This window comes from Benincasa hispida, chromosome 7 (genome assembly GCF_009727055.1).
Source record: "Benincasa hispida cultivar B227 chromosome 7, ASM972705v1, whole genome shotgun sequence".
In the NCBI taxonomy this organism is placed as follows: Eukaryota; Viridiplantae; Streptophyta; class Magnoliopsida; order Cucurbitales; family Cucurbitaceae; genus Benincasa; species Benincasa hispida.
Window position 1 is genome coordinate 26,101,625 of NC_052355.1, and position 7,855 is coordinate 26,109,479.

At 34.6% G+C, this 7,855-nt stretch overlaps 1 long non-coding RNA gene across 2 annotated transcripts in view; it reads right to left on the minus strand.

Moving 5' to 3' along the window:
• LOC120082137 overlaps positions 1 to 659 on the minus strand; it is a 1,444-nt gene extending 785 nt beyond the window's left edge. For both annotated transcript variants that reach the window (XR_005483074.1, XR_005483075.1), the window contains exons 1-3: positions 481 to 659; positions 253 to 338; positions 86 to 168 (exon numbers count right to left, since the gene is read on the minus strand). This is a non-coding gene — a long non-coding RNA (uncharacterized LOC120082137). The remainder of the gene's footprint in view (positions 1 to 85; positions 169 to 252; positions 339 to 480) is intronic.
• Between the last annotated feature and the right edge of the window lie 7,196 nt (positions 660 to 7,855).

Genomic DNA, 7,855 nt, shown 5'->3' on the forward strand with positions numbered 1-7,855 from the left:
GGGGGGGGAGAACATGAGAATTCGTGTAGCAATTGATATCTCAAAGCCTCTAAGACATGCAATTAAAATTAAATCAACCTCTTACCTGGAAGGAAGATGGTTCAACATTCGCTATGAAAGACTCGCAGATATCTTCATGTGTGGTACCATTGGCCATTCAATCAAGACCTGCCAAGAATACCAAGAAAGATAAAAAGGAAGTGATGAAAATTTGCTCCAATATGGTCATTGCTTAAAGTACTAAGGACCTACTCAATTCAAGAGAAAGCCTCCACATCCGGTGTCTGGAAAGAGTAAGGAAACACACATAGGGGTCCCTCCAAAATTCAGTTCGGCTCCTAAGACAAGAGAAATAGATTTTAGTACAGTCAATGATTCCAGAACAATTTTGAATCCTCCAGATCCAAAACCTTTCCCAAAAATCATTGAAACAACATTAATTCTTCAACATCTTTACAATAGAATGAATAAAGAACATACAATGAAGAAGGGTATTCAATTGATTTAAATACTTCTTTACTTCTGAATGGGGAGATAGTCTCCCAAATCCCACTTTTGCTGAAGCAATTACTCCACCATCTGCAAGAAAAAAAATAAAAAGTTGGAGGAAAACCAAGGAAGAAGTGTTGAATATTCCTCCATTTCTCTTTCAAGCAAAAATAAAGAAAATATTAGATCCTCATGATGTTTCTTCAGATGAAAAAAGAAAAAAATTCAACCATGATAATCATCAAGAAGGCCAAAACCTTCCTTACATATTGGCAGAGGCTGAAACTCAGCCCTGCCATAAAACATGAAAATACTTTGCTGGAATGCTCAATCTTATTCATTGAAACTCAGCCCTACCATAAAACATGAAAATCTTAATGAGATCCTTTGAGATCAAGAGAAATATAGTGGCCCTCCTAAATTTTATTCAACTTTAGAAAGATTCAGAGAATGTACTGACGGTTGTAATCTCAGAGATATGCAATTTTGTGGTAATATTTTTACTTGGTCAGGAATAAGACATAAACTTAGAATATGGGAGCGACTTGACAGATTTCTTTGTAATGAAAATTTTGGAGATCTTTTCCCTAAATAAAAAATAATCCATATTGAATGGAATGGATCGGATCACATACCTATTTTATGTGATGTAATGAATTATCAATCAAAAAGGGAAAAATTTTATGACAAGCCTTTTAAATTTGAGGAGTGTTGGACTTTACAGGAGGAATGCAAGCAGATCATTGAATCGTCTTGTAATTGGCATGATTTCACCCCTCTAATTGATTCTCTTATCTCAAACCTGTCCAGCTGCTCTAAATATCTCAGAAGCTGGGGAATGAGAAACTTAAATCAGAGAAAAAGTAGAATAATTTTTTGCAAGAAAGAACTGCAAAATGAATATGAAAAAGGTCCTCTAGCTGATTTCCAAAAAATACATGGACTAGAATTTGAATTAGATCAACTTTTCGAAGAGGATGAAATTTATTGGAAACGGAGATCAAAAGAGGATTGGTTGAAATGGGGAGACCAAAACTCAAAATGATTCCACAAAAAAGCAACCATGAGACAATAAAAATGAAATTGTAGGCATAATAGATAATTCTGGAACATGGAATGAAAACATTAATGTGATTGAACAAACTTTCATCTCTTACTTTCAAGACATTTTTTTCTTCATCAAATCCTTCCGAGGAGGCTACTAATGCAATTCTTAACATAGTTACTCCTAAAGTTACTAATGAAATGAATGAAAAATTACTTACACCTTTAACGACAAAAGATATTGAGGAAGCTGTCAATCAAATGTTGCCTACAAAAGCCCCGGTCCTAATGGTTATCCAGCCCTTTTCTTTCAAAAATATTGGAGCATAGTTGGCAAAAGCACAATCAATAAATGTCTGGATGTTCTAAATAATAGAAAGGGAGTTCATTCTTTAAATAATACTCATATTGTATCAATTCCAAAAGTCTTTAATCCTTCTCAAGTAGGAGATTACAGGCCTATTACTTTGTGCAATGTAGTTTTTAAATAATTACTAAATCCATCTCAAGTAGACTAAAGCCTATACTAAATCATTTAATTTCTTTTTTCTAAAGCTACTTTTATACCAGGAAGTGCAATCACAGATAATATAATTTTTGGTCATGAATGTCTTCATTTCTTAAAGAATAAGAGAAAAGGGCATGACAGATATTCTACAATCAAATTGGACCTTAGCAAAGCCTATGATAGAGTAGAATGGAAATTTCTCCATAATATCATGCTTAAATTGGGTTTTGACTCAAGATGGGTCTCTTATAGACGAATGTATCTCAACTACCAACTTTTCTATTCTAATAAACGGTGAAGCTAAAGGACATAAATACTGAAAAGTTAGCAATAAATTTTTCTCCAAATATAAACACTGATAAAACTACTTTTCTTTGCAGCATTTTGGGTATCTCCCACATGGACTCTCCTGGTCATTACTTAGGAATCCCTACGAGTCTAACTAGGAAAAGATCAATGGATTTCAGATATATTCAAGAGAAAATTTGGAAATCAATTCAAGGATGGAAAAGATCTTTCTTCTCCAAAGCAGGCAAAGAAATACTAATAAAAAGTATTGGACAAGCCCTTCCTACATATGCCATGAGTCCAAAGCAGGCTAGGGTAAGTTTTTCATAAAAACCACACTTGTCCTAAATGGGCTAATAAGATGATTATGTAAGGAGAAGGGTTTATCCCTTCTCCAAGTAATTCCCTTTTTACCTTTGGTGCCTATTAGTTAAATAACTTCTTATTTAATTAATTTGCTCATTAATTAAATTACCATACATTAAATCTAATTTAATATATATGGTTAATTAATTAATATATATAAACATCACATGTTTATATTCTTCCATCTCTCTATCATTACTTAATCAGTTAATTAACCATTAAGTAACAATTAAATAACTATATTAAATCATATTTAGAGTTAATTAACATACAAATATCACATATTTATATGTATACATCTCTTTAGGAATCTAATTCATATAAATCTAATATTTGAATCTCATTCAAAGATAACTCTCTTACTTAATTTGAATTATAAATCATATCTATAATTAATTATATATTAATCACATCAATATACAATTTTCTCAATTGATTTGAACCATTCAAATCATTCCTCATTAATATCCTTTAGTAAGCTAACAAGGGACCTTATGGACCTACATATTAGAAGCTCCAACGATATGAAATTAATTGGATAAACTCATTAACCAAATTAATTAATATTCATTAACTGTGGGTATACTCTACTAAAGACCACAGTTGCACTCCACATTGTAGATATATTTCTGTGTCCATGAATACAGACGAATAATAATAAGTTAGTCCTTCACGAGTGTTTATAACACCAACTAGGTCAAATTACCATTTTACCCTTGGGTTACCTTTGCATCCTTAAGTACCAGTGTTCCTCTAATGAACAACCTGTTTATAATTCAACCATTAAATAGAAACCCTCTCGGGTCATTGAGAGGGTAGAGCCCTTTGTTCAAGTCTTGAAGACGTCACTTAAAGGAACACTCATCTACTTACTCTAAAGTTGGGAAGGTGTGAATTCCATCTTGTAATATTATGTTCCCAACTCCCCTCTCGGTCTTGTCCCCAAAATGGTAGGTTTATTGAGTTGGCGAATTGGTCACTCTCACCCATACAAATCAAAGGACAATCCCTCGTGAACAAAAGTTTATAATACACTCAGGATTAATACTAAGTTGCTTAGGTCATCCTATTGAAATAGAAACCTAACTAGTCGACGATGTTGTATCTAGTGGTTACTATTTCATGGTTCAGTCTTACGCAAACTGATTGCATAGGACACCTCCACTCGCATGTCATCTTTACGAATGTGTTGGATTATTGCATTTGTATCAAATACAAAGTGGGTCGTATTCATAGTGTCACCAGAATAAGGTACCCAACCTTATCCTATACTATAGACCCTTTAGGTTGTATCTTGAACATTGATTCATGTATGTCTCCACATACTATTCAAGACTCATAAGACAGCCTTGGATATTAGTTTATTGGATTTAGGGTTATCGAGGCAAAATAAAATATAACACAATCAATAACATCTATTGAAATAACATCGACAGCTCTTTATTGATGCCAGTTAATTAATTACATTCATTATCTACGTGTTTTATGGCATAAAACCCAACAATGGTAAGGTGTCTGGCCTAAACGGATACTTGATGGCTTTCTCTAAATTTGCTTGGAGTGTGGTGGGTCAGGATTTTGGTGATGCAATCTTGCATTTTTTTTTTTATACCTTCTTCCTCCCTCTAGGTGTGAATGTGTCATCTATCACCTTGGTTCCTAAACAACCTGACCCTGGAGGCCTCAGAGACTTTTGGTCGATCTCTTGTTGTAATGTTATATATAAATTTATTTCAAATATTATTGCCAATTGTCTTTATGTATGGCTTCCCTATTTCATAAGTCCTAATCGGTCCGCATTTGTGAAAGGTCGTAGTATTGTGGGTAATATTATTCTTTGTCAAAAATTGGTGGCGGGTTATCAAAGAATTTGGGTAAAAGGCATTGCTTATTAAAGGTGGATCTTTATGAGGCTATGACTCTATCCATTGAGACTTCCTTTTTGGCAATCTGCTTACTATTGGTACCCTTTGTAAATTTGTTAGTTGGATTTGGGCTTGTATCACATCTCCCATGTTTTCTATCTCTATTAATTGGTCGCTTTAGGGGTATTTTTCTGGTCGGAGAGGTCTTCGTCAAGGTGACCCTCTGTCTCCTTATCGTTTTGTGATTTCCATGGAGGTATTGTCTCGTATGCTAAATTTCCCTCCTCTTTCTTTCGTTTCCATAATCAGTATGATCAGATTCATCTCATTCATTTATGTTTCGATGATGATTTGATGATCTTCAGTGTCGGTGACCGCAACCTTTGGCATTTGTTTGGTTTGTTTTGAGTAGGTTTTATGGGTTATCTGGTCTTGTTGCCAATGATGGTAAAAGTTCAATGCTTTATGCTGACTTGTTTATTGGTGAGAATAATAGGTTGTTTGAATTCATAGGCTTTCCGCTTCTCTCTCTATTTGTTATCTTGGTTTACCTGTTATCTCTGGAAAGCTTTCGTATGTTGATTGTTTGCCTCTTTTGGAGAGAGTTACTACCAATGTGAGGAGCTAGTCTGTTAGGGCTCTGTCTTATACTGGTATGCTACAACTTATTCAGTCTGTTATGAAAAGATTCCAAGTCTATTGGGCCAGTGTATTTGTTTTTCCTGCTAAAGTTATTCAAGATTTCGATCGGTTGATTTGTTCCTGCCTATGGAAGTGGACTGTGGATAGTGTTGGGGGTGCGAAGGTTTCTTAGGTTGATGTTTGTCTACCTTTTTGGGAAGGAGGTCTTGGTATTTTCCACATTACTTCTTGGAATGTTGCTGCCATTATGAAGTTTTGTGGCTTATTCTGATTTATTCTAGTTCCCTTTGGGTGGCTTGGGTGGAGGTGTATAGTTTGTGGGGCAGTGTATTTGGGCGGTTAGGTCGTGTTCGTCTTCTTCTTGGTGTTGGAAAGCTATTCTTCGAGTTTGGGATAGTATGAGATCCTTGGTTTGGTTCTCTATTGGGAATGGGCGTCGTTGTTCAGTTTGATATGATCCATGGTTCGTGGGGACCCTATTCTCCAACAGTTTAGTGTTGTTGTTATCTTGGATACCGATATCTCCTTTCAGATAAGTGTTGGGTTGTATGTCCTGAAACTCGTGGTTTATAAACATTAAACATATTCTATTTACAATAAAGATGTTATTGAGGTTTATTCCGTAAAGTTGTTATTGAATATGTAAATTGCACCGTTTTAAACTTTAAATTCAATAAACTAAGAACCCTTGGCTATAACATGAATACTTGAATTTTATATGAAGACATAAAAGTTGATCAAGTTCGAGTAACAGCCAAAATGGTCTATAGTATAGGGATTAGGTTGGGTACCTTATCTTGGAAACACTATAGATGTGACCCACTTTGTAATTGTTATAATAGTTGTAAAGTGTTACAAACAACGTGATCCTGAATCGTTCATATGGAGACATGTGAGTGGGATCATCCTATGCAATGAGATTGCATAAGACTGAACCACGAAATAGTCGACTTTTACTTTATAACATCGTTGACTATTAAGACTGACTATTTCAACTCGATGACCTAGGTAACTCGATCATAATCCTGAGCTAGCTATGAAATCCTGTTTATTCGGGATCATCCTTTAATATGTATGGGTGAGATTGGCTCAACCGCTGACTCAATAAGCCTCCCATTTTAGGGGTAAGACCGAGTAGATAGCTGAGGACATAGTCCTGCAAGACAAAATTCACTCCTACCCGCTTCTTGGGTTTGTAGATAAGATGTTCTCTTATGTACTAACTCTAGGTCTTGAACAAGGGGCCTCGCCCTCTCTAAGGCCCGAGAGGGACTCGGTTTGTTAGTTGGATTACAAATCAATTGTTCATTAGAGGTCAGTGGAACGTAAAGACCAAGATGTAATTTCAAGGGTAAAAAGGTAATTATGATCGAATTGTAATTACCAACAACCTATGAAGGATCGACTTACTAATCATGGTTAAATCAAATAGATAGAAATATATCTACAGTGAGGAGAGTGTAGCTACTGGACTTTAGTGGAGTATCCCGGTAGTTAACAAATATTGATTAATTGGGTTAATGAGTTCAACCGGTTAATCTCATGTCGCTGGAGCTCATGAGCCGTAGGTCCATTGGCTCCCCTTGCTAGTCGTATCGGACTAAACCTTGGAACAATATGTTGAGAGAATTTGAAATGTTCAAATTAGGTTTAGGGAATTATTAATTATATATGATATAATTAAAACGTTTAATTATCGAATTAAACGACTTGGAGAATTTAAAATATTTAAATTTGATTTAAATATTGCATACATGAATAGGGATTCATGTTCGGAATAGGTGTTTTATTAATTATTTAATCAATTATTTAAAATTAATTTTATCTCAAGTTAATTTTTTAAATTAATTTTAATTAAAATTAAGGAAAAATCACTTTAAATTAGAATTTGAAAAATGAATTTAAAATGGAAAGTGGGAAATTCCCATTTTTTTCACCTTCAATCTTGTTTGAACACCTATTTTTCCATTACAATTAAATTAGTTGTGGTGCCAAATTTTCATGCATTTTCATGCATGTAAATGCTCAATAAATTGGAGGAAGTTTTAATGGTAAAGCTCTTCATGCAATTTTGGAAAAATTTGGGTTAATTTTTTTGTTTAAATTTTTTACCCCAAAGTTCTTTAACTCTCAAATTCCCTTCAATTCTTATACAATTTGGATCTCACAATCCATTCCAAGATCGGAGAATAGTAAGGAAGATTCTTATGGTGGTCCACGAACGGTTCGTGATCAGAATTCAAGGAGAGATTGCTGGATTTTTTAGTTCTTCAAAGGTTGTTTTTCTCAAACCTTAATTTTGATTATGAACATGCATGCTAAATCTCTAAAAGTGAGATAATTAGAGTGTTTATGATCCTAGTTGCTTCTGCATGTTAATTATTAACATCAACACTAAGGTGGAGGATTTCCTCCGTTCTGATGAGATTTAGAACTGGCCTTCCGCATCTGGGGATCTGGTTGACCTTTCTATGCAGGTTCATTTGGTTAACACAAAGGTTGGGCGAGAGGATGGTTTCTCTAGCTCCCTTGTAGTTCTGGTTTGTTTTTGGTTGCTAGTGCTTGGTAGCTTTATGTCCTAAGCAACATGTGGTTTCTTGGAGAAACCTTCTTTGATTTGGAGGTAATATTCCTAAGCACACATTCATTGCTT